We start from the raw sequence: 13,386 nt of genomic DNA, 5'->3' as shown, positions 1-13,386 counted from the left end.
GATATATTTACGAAAATTACATGAAAATATCTTGAAATACTAAAGAGTAAATTTATTCAATAAAATCGCCATTGCCTTCAACCATGGCCCCCAGACAACTTCAGAATCTCCTGCAACTCTTCTGGATGGTCTCCTTGTTTAAGTTGGTGAATGTTGCCATAATCCTTGCCTTCAGTTCATATTTAGTGTTACAGGAAGTTTTGTTGGTCTGTCGCTCAACTGCATCCCACACATAATAATCAAGAGGGTTGCAGTCTGGGGAGTTAGGTGGCCAGAAGCTAGGGGTGAGGTGGTCACAGAAATTATCTGGCAACCTTGACTGAGTTCTCCTGTTTGTGTGGCATGGTGCAGAGTCCTGTTGCCAGGCATAGGGTCTACCAGCAGCCATCCTCTTGACCCAGAGCAGCACTACCTCCTCCAGACACTTGATGCAGGCCTCCGTGTTGAGTGTGAGGCTGTGTGGGAAGATGAATGGAGGCATCACTAGTTGCCATCACTAGTAATCACTCCAAACACCATGATGTTGACTGGATGTTTGATTTTTATCACTTTTGATACATGTCCTCAGATTGCTCTGTCCTCAGATTGCTCTGTCCTCAGATTGCTCTGTCCTCAGACTGACACCCAAACACTCTGAAATGTTTGTATTGGAGCTTCTGGCGTGAATGTCAAGCAGTACAGCATATCGTTTCCAAATTTCTGGCAGAGTGACTTCCTGTACACTCATTGTTCACATTGTATTTGCTGTATATTAATTCCTGTTCACATATTTTTCTCTTCATACTGATCAAAACCATTTCCCTGATGCCAGCAGTTTCTTGTGTACTTTCATCATCATTTAACATCCATTTTTCTATGCTTGCTTGGGTCAGATGGAATTTGTTATGGTATATTTTCTCTGATTGGATGCTTTTCTTGTTGCAACCCTCACCAGTTTCCAAGTAAGGTAATATTTCGCCATGGAAGACAAGGGATGAACAACACCGTTTGTATGACAGTGATGTCTGTTTACAGTCATTGCATGATGTCAAGACAAAGGTATGCACACACATTTAGACAGACAGACACATACACACATGAGTTTCTTTCAGTTTCCATCTCCCAGATCCACTCACAAGGCTTTGGTTTCCTCAGGGCTATAATAGAAGACGCTCTCTCAAGTTGCCATGCAGTGGTACTGAACTCAGGATCATATGATTGGGAAGCAAACTGAGGCTTCTTGATTCTAAGTTTTGCTTCTTCATCAAAAATTTCTTCAGACTCTATTTTAAGTATTCAATCATTAACGTATAAGATATCCCACAGACAGCCAATCTTAAACTCTGCTTTTGTGGCTTGGAAAATTATTATAAATAGAGGTGGGCTGGTTCCTATGGTTGGATGCCTTTTTCCTTTCCACCAGCTCTATTGAGGTGGCACATATAAAGCACCTGTGCTGGTGCTATGTAAAAAGCACCCAATACACTCTGTAAGGTGGTTGGTGTTAGGAAGGGTATCCAGCTGTAAAAAGCCAACTGATGCCTAGTGCAGCCCTCTGGCTTGTCAGCTCCTGTCAAACCATCCAACCCATGTCAGCATGGAAAATGGATGTTAAATGATGATGATGATGATGATTTCATGGTAAAAGAAGTCTGTCTGACTTGCTTGTGGGTGAAGGGAGCAGAAGTATGGTGGTAGAAAGGGAGAGAGTGATGAATTGTGATAGGTTAGGTGAGGGAGAGAAAGAGTAAGGGATATTAATAATGAGTGTCTTTGAAAGAGGATGTGATGACGTGTAGAACAGAAAGGATGATAGAGTGTATAGGGTCCAAACAGATCTGATGCAATCCTCTATCCACATCGTGATGGGTGGAAGAGGTGGAATGATAAGGATGCCGGTTGGAAGGGAATTCAGTACAGGTAGGGCTAGTACCGTTCCTTGTTATGTGAGCAACATGATATAGTTAATAGAGGAGGGAGTTAGGGAGGGATTTTCAGACAGATGAGAGAGTGTTGGATAGATCCAATGACATTCCTTGTTACATGGAATAAAGCAGGATACAATGAATAGGAAAAAGAGTGATTGAGAGAAAAGATAATATCAAGGCTGCAGAAACCTATTGGGCTAGAGACATCATCGTTTAACGTCCACTTTCCATGCTAGTATGGGTTGGACGATTTGACTGAGGACTGGCAAGCCAGAAGGCTGCACCAGGCTCCATGTAAATTTATTGTACATCCCAGACTCCATTATTTTAATGTTTGTTATGCCATGCTTGCACAAGTCTTTTCCTGTATTGCATGTCACCAATCATTACAGTTCTTTTTCATTTCTGTGAAACTCAATATCCTGAGATCAATCTTCACCCTCTGTCTTCATCTCCCTTTTCCATAGGTTCCATCCACTTTGAGCACTCTGCACTTTTTCTTTTATATCTATCTCATTCTCCTTTTATATCAGATTCCTCTACCATCACAGCCTTCTCTCGTGCCTTTGACATTTAATTTCTTTTATACACAGATTTCCCCTTTGCTCATTTGTACTCTGCCCTTCTGACATGTATTACACACCCAGCAAGGCATACTTGGTTCCTTTCTCTTTCTAATAATCTTTTGCAAATCCTTTGCATTCCAGGCCTGTGCTCCACTATCATCCAGGGCCACACTTCTTACACAAGTATCATACAATCAGCCCTTCACTCTGAGCGAGAAACTCTTTGTTACCAGCAAAAGTTACAACTCTGAACTTTTTCTAGCACCATCCGAATGTGGTCGATGCCAGTGCCGCCTGACTGGCCCCTGTACCAGTTTTACATAAAAAGCATCCACTACACTCTCGGAGTGGTTGCATTAGGAAGGGCATCCAGCTGTAGAAACTCTGCCAGATCAGATTTATTGATTGGATTTGTTGTTTGGATTTGTTGTTGGACAAAAAAAATCATCAGACAAAAGGATGTTGGGGACGAAAAGACGTTGTACAAAGTGATGTCGGATGAAAAGACATAGTACCACACACAGGCACAAAGACACACACACATCTGTATATACAACTGTATATACAACAGGCTTCTTTCAGTTTCTATTAACCAAATTCACTCACAAGGCTTTGGTTACCCTGAGGCTATAGTAGAATTCATTTGCCCAAGGTGCCATGCAGTGGGACTGAAATCATTGTGGTTGGGAAGCAAACTTCTTACCACACAAAAGACTTTTTATTATCTATTTTTTACTTGTTGAGTCCTGAGGTGCAGAGCCCATGGTTCTTCCAGGCTCTCCAGAAATGGTAAGATTGTTGCCATTAATGTTGCATTTAAACTATTGCAGTTTAAAGTCTGCAGGAAAGACATAAGCAGGGAGGAGATTCCAGTGAGCCAACATACTGGGGAAGAAGGATTGGGAATAACTGATTGGTGTGAGGAAGTGGAGGTGGTGGGGTGGATGAAACGAGCGATGGGTTGGTTGGATATGAGACATTTTGACACAACCATTTTAGTATACTTATTTGGCATTAAGCACCCATGCCAGTGTCACATGAATAGCACCTGTGTTGGTGCCATATGAAGAGCAGCTGTGGGGACTGAAGTATCTTCTGGCTCTAAAGAGAAGGGCTAGTACTTGGGACATGATTCTCGCTATGTTAAGGGTGCATTCACTAGCAGAAATCCTCGGTGATAGTGAGGCCCTGTATTTGGAGTAATTGTGAGGGCTTTAACAGAGTGCTGCTTATAAGAATGGATGTAGTGTGGTGTGGTGGTGCTTTTTGATTGAGTGTTTCTGCAGTTAAAAAAGACAAAGTTGGCATGACCTCTGTGGAAGATACTTTCAAGGACTTTGTAGAGTGAGTACAGGTTTAGCATGTGATGTCTAGACTGCATGTGGATGATGCTTGTTTAAGGAAAGTTAATGAGCAATGAAGGGTCATGTAATCTCCATAAGGGCAGGTGGTGTTGCATGTGGCAGGCAAGGATGTCATTGATGTATACAAGGAAGAAAGTGGGAGACAATATTAAACCCTGATAAACACTAGTTTAGGCTCATTGGAGATCAGATGAAAAAACATGTCTCCATGTTAAAAAGCTACATGTTTGTTTAATTGATTGTCAACTGTATGTTTCCACAGAGTATTCTCTTGCTGGCTCTGTTGTCCTGAGTCAAGTGAAGACCAAGATTGACCGCCTGGCATCAGAAATTTCCTCTGGTGACCAATGTTCTTTACGAGTAGGGCAATATTGTTGATGATAAGGTGGTAAGCTGGCAGAAACGTTAGCACACTGGGCAAAATGCTTAGCGGTATTTTTCTGTATTTATGTTCTGAGTTCAAATTCCACCAAGGTCGACTTTGCCTTTCATCCTTTCGGAGGGTCAATAAATTAAGTACCAGTTGCGTACTGGGGTTGATCTAATTAACTGGTCACCCCCCCTCCCCTCTTGCTTTGTACCTAGAGTAGAAAAGAATATTGTTGAGGATATATCAACCCTTGTTTACCACACGGGTTTGGTTCTAAAAAAAACTGATAAATGAAACAGTAGTAGATGAATCATCTCTACACATTTTATAAATGGAAACGAATGGTAGATTCATTAACACCAAACTCGTGGCCCACTGTGTGAAGCTTCAACCATCACATTCTTGATCATCCATATCTTTTCCTGTAGCGAATACCCTCATCTGAGTCATTTGTTAGAATCAAGCACCATTGTATATTTTCTGTTCACTGGTTCCATGTTGATGGGTACAAGTACATAAATCTGTATAAAAAAATACACAGCCTCACAGAAGAGTCATATGAATGCATTCTGGGTAGTTGAGCAGTGTGGGTGGCCACTGGGACACATTTTTGTGATACAAGCAGAATCTTTGTTTGCTGACCCATGTTATCACAGGTCAATCGATGATCAGCATAACACAGTTCACAAAATTGAGCTTGCTGTATTATCCCTGGTTATTGCTGAATGAATCTGTGATAAATGAGGCTACATGTATATCTGTGTTGTGTGTTGTAGTTAATTATGATACATTATGTCCGTATGTGTTAATGAGAAATTAAATATTTTACTTCAGAATGTAGTGCACCACCTAGTCCAAGAATTGAAATGTGGCTTCACCCTTTTCAATCAACAGATATCGTGCTAACAAAAGAGTCATTATGAGGTCGCTTGACCTTACTGAAATATGATCGGTTTTCATATAATCTCTGTCTACTGAGTTTTATTCAAAGAGTATTGGTCAGTTCAAGGCTGTGGTAGACGACAGGGGCCTAAAGTTCTGTGCAGTGGGATTGAACTCAAAACCGCATGGTTTTGAAGCAAACTTCTTAACCACCAACTGGGCCAACCAACTACACTCTGCTTTTCATGCAGGTGAACTTTACCTACCCAATAAATTATGCTTTATCTACTTCACTCCAGCCTCTATAAATCTTTGTTGTCACTACCTCACTCTCACTGTCATTTTTTCACACATGATATATACTAGTGGTATATACTAACCAATGTTATTATATACCACTATCCAGGTACCTACGGAAATCCTGAAACTCGAGGCCTGATCCAGATACTTACAGCAGAGTGAACTCTGCTAAAGGTGGTGCCCAAGAGCCAGAAGGTGGTTTTAAACCAGTTAGTGCAGTACACCTACTGCCCAACAATTTACGATCATACATCTGTCAGCTATCATCATACCACCATTAAAAACTATTGCATTGTGATGCACAATGATTGGTTAGTACTGCATGGTCTAGTGGTTAGGATGTTGCACTCAGAATCGCAAGATCATGGTTTCAATTCCAATGTGTTGGTGGACAACTCCATGCAGAGGGCAGCACCATTTTATATTATGTTGTTTAACTCTAAGTCAAGTCTTTGATAAAAAGGGTTCTAGCCTTGACCATTCTGCTTTGTGTTTGTTGTATGTTATTGTATATCTGACTATATTAATTGCTCTTTGTCTTTTTAAGGTACTAAGTTATGATTTGAGGGTAATTTGGCTGTTATTTTGAGCAGGTCAATCGATCAAGAAGTTCTCTCCTGGTTATAAGTGCAGATGTGGCTGTGTGGTTAAGAAGCTTGTTTCTCAACCATGTGGTTTCATGTTCAGTTCCACAGTATGGCACTTTTGGCAAGTGTCGTGGCATAAAATGATAATGATAAGTTAGTATTGTAGCAAACCTGTGGCTTGCACCATCACACTGACAATGTTATCGTAATCCAGACATCTCACACCAAGCTGACACTGGCTTTCTAAATAGGGACCTCAAAAAATATTCTCCAGTGGGATCATGTCAGTCATTTCTCCTTTAATAGCACAGACTCAGTCGCATATATCAAGTAGATATTATCACTTGCTATTAAACTCGGCTTGTGAAGACCTGTTGGGGCAAACGAAATCGTGATGGCACCTGTGCCCAGCGTCGCCTTCCTGGCACTTGTGCCGGTGGCATGTGTAAAGACATTTGAGCGAGATCGTTGCCAGTGCTGCTGGACTGGCTCCTGTGCAGGTGGCACGTAAAATACACCATTTTGAGCATGGCCGTTGCCAGTACTGCCTGACTGGCCTTCATGCCGGTGGCATGTAAAAGCACCCACTACACTCTCGGAGTGGTTGGCGTTAGGAAGGGCATCCAGCTGTAGAAACTCTGCCAAATCAGATTGGAGCCTGGTGCAGCCATCCGGTTCACCAGTCCTCAGTCAAATCGTCCAACCCATGCTAGCATGGAAAGCGGACGTTAAACGACGATGATGATGATGATTAAACACAAATAACTAAAATCTTCAAGGTTGCTACAGAAATTAGGCCTCACATTGAAAATCTCTCCTGGTGAACACACATCTTCAGGCTAGAATACTTCATCCTCACAACTACCACTGGACCTCTACCAAGCTCCAGTGAGACGCACAATGGCGTAATGTTCCTATGTCTGGAGTTTTGTTGCTACTCTACATAACAGACATCCTAGGCTGCATCTAAAGACAGACCATTTTATTGATTGACTTGAAGTAATTTATAAACATACACTAACCTTTGACCCATAGACATGCTGTCTCCTCTCTCTGCTTTTTCTACTATAATGGCTTCTGCTCTTCAGTGCTGACTGGTCTCATATAAGTGCAACTCAAGTAATCTTCACTCATGTGTCTCATCTGTTGTCATCCATATTGCTTTTTCCCCTAACCACGCCTGGCACTAATCAATCTGACGATAGAATAAGTACTAGGCTTACAAAGAATAAGTCCTGGGGTTGATTTGTTCAACTAAGGGCAGTGCTCCAGCATGGCCGTAGCCAAATGACTGAATCAAATAAGAGAATAAAAGAATATATATTTATGTCTGTATGCATGTATGTGTATCTTTTACTTGTTCCAGTCATTAGATTGTGGCCATGCTTGAGCGCCACCTTGAAGAATTTTACTTTAGATTAACAAATCAAACTCAATACTTACTTTTTAAAAGTCTGGTATCTATTACTATTAGTCTCTTCTGCTGAACCACTAAGTTATGAGGACACAGACACACTAACACTAGTTCTCAAATGGCAGTAGGGAATACAGACAGACACACACACACACACCCGACGGTCTTCTTTCTGTTTCCATTTGCCAAGTCCACTCTCAAGGCGCTTTGGTTAGCCCGAAGCTGTAATGGAAGACACTTACCCAAGCAAACATCTTGCGACATAGTTATACCTGTGCATACAGATATAAATGTATGGACCCTGTCAGTGCAGGTGCCACTTAAAAAGCACCCATTTCACATTGTAAAGTGGTTGGTGTTCGGAAGGACATCCAAGTGTAAAAACCTAGCCAAAACTGACCTCGCCTGTGCTTGTGCCACGTAAAATGCATTAAGTCCACTCTGCTGAGTGGTTGGTATTAGGAAGGGCATCCAACTGTAAAAATCCTTCCAAAACGGTCACAGAAGCCTGGGGCAGGTTTCGGCCTGGCCGGCTCTTGTGGCACCGTCCCACCCATGCCAGCACGGAAGACGGACGTTAAATGATGATGATGATGATGATGATATATACATTTATGTCTGTATGCTTATGTGTTGTTACTTTTATTCTTTAATAATTTCAATTTCTATTCTATTTAGGTTTACTTAACTTGGTGGATCTCTTCCAATGGTTCTTGGAGGAATCAACATGTTTGCTGATTCTCAAATGTTTTGATTAGGTAAGTACCAAAACTGTGTTCTCCCTTTTTCTCTTATCTTATTTACTTTATTTACAAGATTTTTTTGGCTTCTACCTTTTCTTTCTATGTTTAAGCCAGCCAGATCCAGCCTCTCACACACATCCTACAATGCCATTCTAAAAATAAACAGTCACATCATTGAAATCTCAAAGCTATGAGATAATTTATGATTAATTCAAAGCAATGTGAATAAATAAGCCTTACATTTGACAGAATGATCTGGATGCTAAAGGGCAAGATATTTATAGTTTCTTCAGGCTGTTACCATTCCATGATTTTCCTCACCATTCCGGTTGCCACCTTAATGACTGCCATTGTCACCACCTCCACCACCACCACCATCATCAACCTGCTAGGAAGATCACATTGGTCTGCAAAGTATTTTATACATTGTTCATAGCAGGATGGTTGGTCTCTGTTGGAGTGTCTTTGATTGCAGATCTGCTTAATCATAATTCTGATTGTAGATCTACTTAAGACTAACGTAGGGCTTTACCACTGCTACTGCTACTGCATCATGACCCAGTGTATGGGTCATTGTGTGGTTTTTTGACTGCAAAGAAATAGCCACCAGGTCTTCCCCAAACTACACCCTACTGTCTAAGAAAAAACACATCATCATCATCATCACTGTTTTAATGACATGTTTCATGGAAGCTGAAAAACAAATGACACCACTTGTATGGCTGTGACTCAACTATCATGTGTTGTCAAGGCTTGGAGATGATAACACACACATGCACGCACGTGCACACACACACACACACACACACACACACACAATAGGCTTCTGTCAGTTTCCATCTACCAAATCTACTCAGCGGGCTTTGGTTTGTCTGGGGCTATAGTGGAAGACATATGCCTAGGATGCCACACAGCAGGACTGAACCCAATACCATGTGGTTGAAAAGCAGATTTCTTATCGCACTGCCACATCTACATGCAGATTTATACATATATGCATAGGCTTTACTGTATGGTTAAGAAATTTACTTCTCAATCGCATGGTTTTGGTTTCAATCTCACTATGCAGTACCTTGGGCAACTATTTTCTGTTATGGCCCCTGTACTTGAGAAAAGGTAAGATTTGATGACAGGAAAATCATCTAGTTGTAAAAATCCTGTCTCAATTTACCTCCTGTCTAAGCCATTCTAGCATGGAAAAACAGGCATTAAACAAAATGAACAATGCATATATATGCATCCATATGCAAGCGTATACGGATGTACATAGGCGCAGGCATGGCTGTGTGGTAAGTAGCTTGCTTCCCAACCACATGGTTCTGGGTTCAGTCCCACTGTGTGGCACCTTGGGCAAGTGTCTTCTCTAGTTTCAGGCTGTCCAAAGCCTTGTGAGTGAATTTCGTAGATGGAAACTGAAAGAAGCCCATCTATATATATGTGTGTATATATATATATATATGTTTGTGTGTCTGTATTTGTCCCCCCGCCATTGCTTGACAACCAATGTTGGTGTGTTTACGTCCCCCGTAACTTAGCTGTTTGGCAAAAGAGACTGATAGAGTAAGTACTGGGCTTACAAAGAATAAGTCCTAGGGTTGATTCATTTGACTAAATGTGGTGCTCCAACATGGCCACAGTCAAATGACTGAAACAAGTAAAAGAATATATATACATGCTCACACATTTACTGATACATTTAGAAGCATACAAACCTAAAGTACATAGAAACATGTACCATGTATTTATTCTTCAGCAAAACACCCATATCTGTCCCCTTTATACCTTAAACCTCTCAACTGGCACAAATCTACACCCTGTCAATCCTACTCCTGCTTTCTCAGTTGAGGAATTTTTGTCTTACAAGGTACTCGATGACCCAGTCATTGTTGGTGTCACGTTAAAAGCAACGGTGCTGGTTCCGCATAATATGCACTGGTACTGGTGCCACAGAAAAAAGCAATGGAGTCTTGTGCTTCCTCTGGCCTTACCAGCTCCTGTGAAACCATCCAACCCATATCAGAATGGAAAACAAGCATTAAACGATGATGATGACAAACATTGCTATTTATGCTTACACAAATGTATACGGATGTACACACATGCTCACACATGTACTGCTATAATTACAAGCTTGCATATTTGAGGCACATATAATCACACACACACACACACACACACACACACACACACACACACACACACACAAAGTGTCCGCTCTGTTCAGTACCGAGGTTTGTTACACTGGTTTGGTTAGAGTACAAGAAAGCTTAGAGCAATGGTTAACTTCCTCTCAGGACACACACATTCTTACATGTGTGCACACTCATACACATCTGTCCAAATGCATGTCCACTCATGCATATACTCATGTCCACTCATGCTCATACATGTACACACCCACGCTCTCTCAGATACATAAGAACATCTCCACACACACACACAATATTGTTTGCTTTGAACAAAACTCTGTTGTATTGGTGGTGGTGGTGGTGGTGTTTTGTACCAAGGGTGTCAGCATTGGTGGTTGTGATGTCTGTAGTAGTGATGATGATGGCAGTGTCGGTGGGGGTAGTAATAGCTGTCAGCAGTGGTGGTGGTACTATAGCAGTACTATAGTAGTGGTGGTACTAGTAGTAGTGGCGGTGGTGATAGTGATGTTTATAAGGAGAGAACCCTGTCTTGGTAATGACAGTAATTATGTTCATAATACCATTGTTGTTTGGGTTCAGTTGTTGTTGTCATTTAGGAGACCCCCCCCCCAATTGACAGGCAGATCTATAATCAAAAGCATTCCAACTATGACCATCTAGGATCTTTTTAGTGGTATCTACACCTTTTTTATACTTAAGCTCTTAACTCCATATGGAATCTAGGCCATTAATTGCTTTTCTCCACTATTCTTGACTTTGGGCCATCTTTTCTGTTTCTCTCTAGTTGGGTCCCTGCTTTTTCAGCTCTCTCAGTATCCTGCTCCAGCTATTTTTAAGGGTTAGGGTCCTCCCTTCCCCATCACATTGGGTTGCAGGTTTCTCCAATTGAGTCCCTGCTTTTTCAGCTCTGCCACAATATCCCACTTTCAGCCAGTCTGAGACTGTCCTTTTTTCCCCTTCACTTTGGGTTTCAGGTTAAGGCCAAACGTGTAATGCAGGATGTTGGTTTCATTTCAGATTTTGCTGCTCTGTGTCATCTTTGCCTGAGGGAAGGTCTTCCTCTCCCACATTTTGTTGGTTTAGAACTATCATCAATGCTTCTGTAACTGCTTTCTTTTTCTTCTAAGTAGGGATGTTAGTCCTACACAAAACCCATTTTTACCTCAGAGAAGAGGTGGTCCATAGTAGTCTGGCCTCTGTCCTTTGACCTGTCCAGCAGGTGTGTGTGTTTGGGGCTAGTAGGACTTTGCACTCTGCTGTGTCATATTGAGTCAGAGAAGCCACCACACTTCAACTGGGACTGGACCTTGGGCTGGTAGCAGTATCTAGGGCAGCAGTTCTCAACCATGGCTCCCATGGCCACATGTGTCCCTCAAGCATCCTTTCGGCAGCCCTCAGCAGTCTTCCCTCTATAAATATAATAAATTTTTCTTTAATTGATTTGTGTTTTACTTTTTTCTGGTGTAGCCCCCTAAAAAAAAAACCCAGTTTTTGGATCTAGCCCTGATATTAAAAAGGTTGAGAACCACTGATCTGGGGTGACATTGAATAATATATCCTTTCCAAATTTAAGATAAACATGGAAAATGGACATTAAATGATGATGATGATGATGATATGAGTGGTAGGTGAGTGTATCTAGGATTGGAATTAGTGATCAATAATCTGATTAAAACTTTGTTGTACCTATTCATTCTATTGTTGATGTTTTGGTGATCATATTGGTGATAATGATGTTGTTTAACCTTAGGTTAGATCTGATCAAGAGGCCCTAAGGTTAAAGACAGCAAATATGGAACCATGTTATGCAATGTCTCATCATCATCATCATCACCATCATCATCAGTATTTAGTGTCCACTTTTCCATGTTTGCATGGGTCAGACGGAATTCGTTGAGGCAGATTTTCTGTGGCTGGATACCCTTCCTGTTGCTCATCTTCCCCTGTTTCCAAGCAAAGTAATATTTTCCCACTGTCAGACATATTTTTCACTGAAGACTAGAAACAAACAACCTCATTTGTAGGATGATAATGTCTAGACAAGGGCACACACACACCACCATCATTGGTTAACATCTGTTTTCCATGCTGGCATGGGTTGAACATTTTGACAAGAGCCAATGGACAAGGGACTGCACCAAGCTCCCAATGACAGCTTGAACATAGTTTCTTCAGATGAATGCTCTCCTTAACAGTGTGTTTCGTAAAGGTCAAGTTAACTAGGCAATTCTTTAAGGTCATCTTGACCAGTTCTGTATGTTTTGTAAATATTAACTTAACTGATTCGGTATGTTCTGTAAATATTAATGTGATCAGTTCAGTGTGTTCTGGAATGACAAGTTGAACAATTCTGTGTGTTCTGTAAAGATCAACTTGACCTGTTGAGTGTGATCAGCTAAAAATCACCTTGACCAGTTGTGATCAGCTAAAAATCACCTTGACCAGTTGAGTGTGATCTGCTAAAAACCAACTTGACCAGTTGTGATCTGCTAAAAATCACCTTGACCAGTTGAGTGTGATCAGCTAAAAACCAACTTGCCCAGTTGAGTGTGATCTGCTATGATCAACTTGACCAGTTCAGTATGTTCTGTAAAAATCACCTTGACCAATTCAGTGTGATCTGTTAAGAGCGACTTGATCAGGTATGCAAGCTCAGGAAGTTCTTTTGTTGCAAGGTTAGCTTAGTTACTTATAACAGAATCTTGTGTTCTATTTTAAAGCCAAGCAAGCAAGTTAGGTGTGTTCTAAAGCCAGTGTTAACAGTTTCACGCATCTTGTTCCAGCAATAAAGTTACTATGTCCTTTTGTAAAATCATGTTGACTAGTTGAAGAAGTTCTGCATGGCCATTTCAGAACTTGTGAAGTATTCTTGAACAGTTTGTTGTCAGATGTTCAATATTTATCCAGCTCTGTGTGACCTGCCTGTTTGTTATTTCTGCTTAAATTGACAAATCTCACTTGTTGCTAAATGATGTTATGACATAGTTTTATGTTCAATCTTATCTGCTGATTTACATTGTGTAAATATGCCTGTATATATATATATATATATATATATATATATATCTCATCATCATCATCATTTACTGTCCATTTTCCATGC

General features: G+C 41.0%; 1 protein-coding gene across 8 annotated transcripts in view; it reads left to right on the top strand.

Annotated features, from left to right (window-relative positions):
* Window positions 1-13,386, top strand: part of LOC106869835 (serine/threonine-protein kinase tousled-like 2) — a 314,313-nt gene that overhangs the window by 7,631 nt on the left and 293,296 nt on the right. For all 8 annotated transcript variants that reach the window (XM_052970854.1, XM_052970847.1, XM_052970848.1 and 5 more), the window contains exon 2: window positions 8,069-8,148. The gene's annotated coding sequence lies outside the window, so the exon portion shown is untranslated. The remainder of the gene's footprint in view (window positions 1-8,068; window positions 8,149-13,386) is intronic.

The sequence above is a fragment of the Octopus bimaculoides genome, chromosome 9 (assembly GCF_001194135.2).
Source record: "Octopus bimaculoides isolate UCB-OBI-ISO-001 chromosome 9, ASM119413v2, whole genome shotgun sequence".
Lineage (NCBI taxonomy): Eukaryota > Metazoa > Mollusca > Cephalopoda > Octopoda > Octopodidae > Octopus > Octopus bimaculoides.
This window is presented reverse-complemented; position numbering and strand designations above follow the sequence as displayed.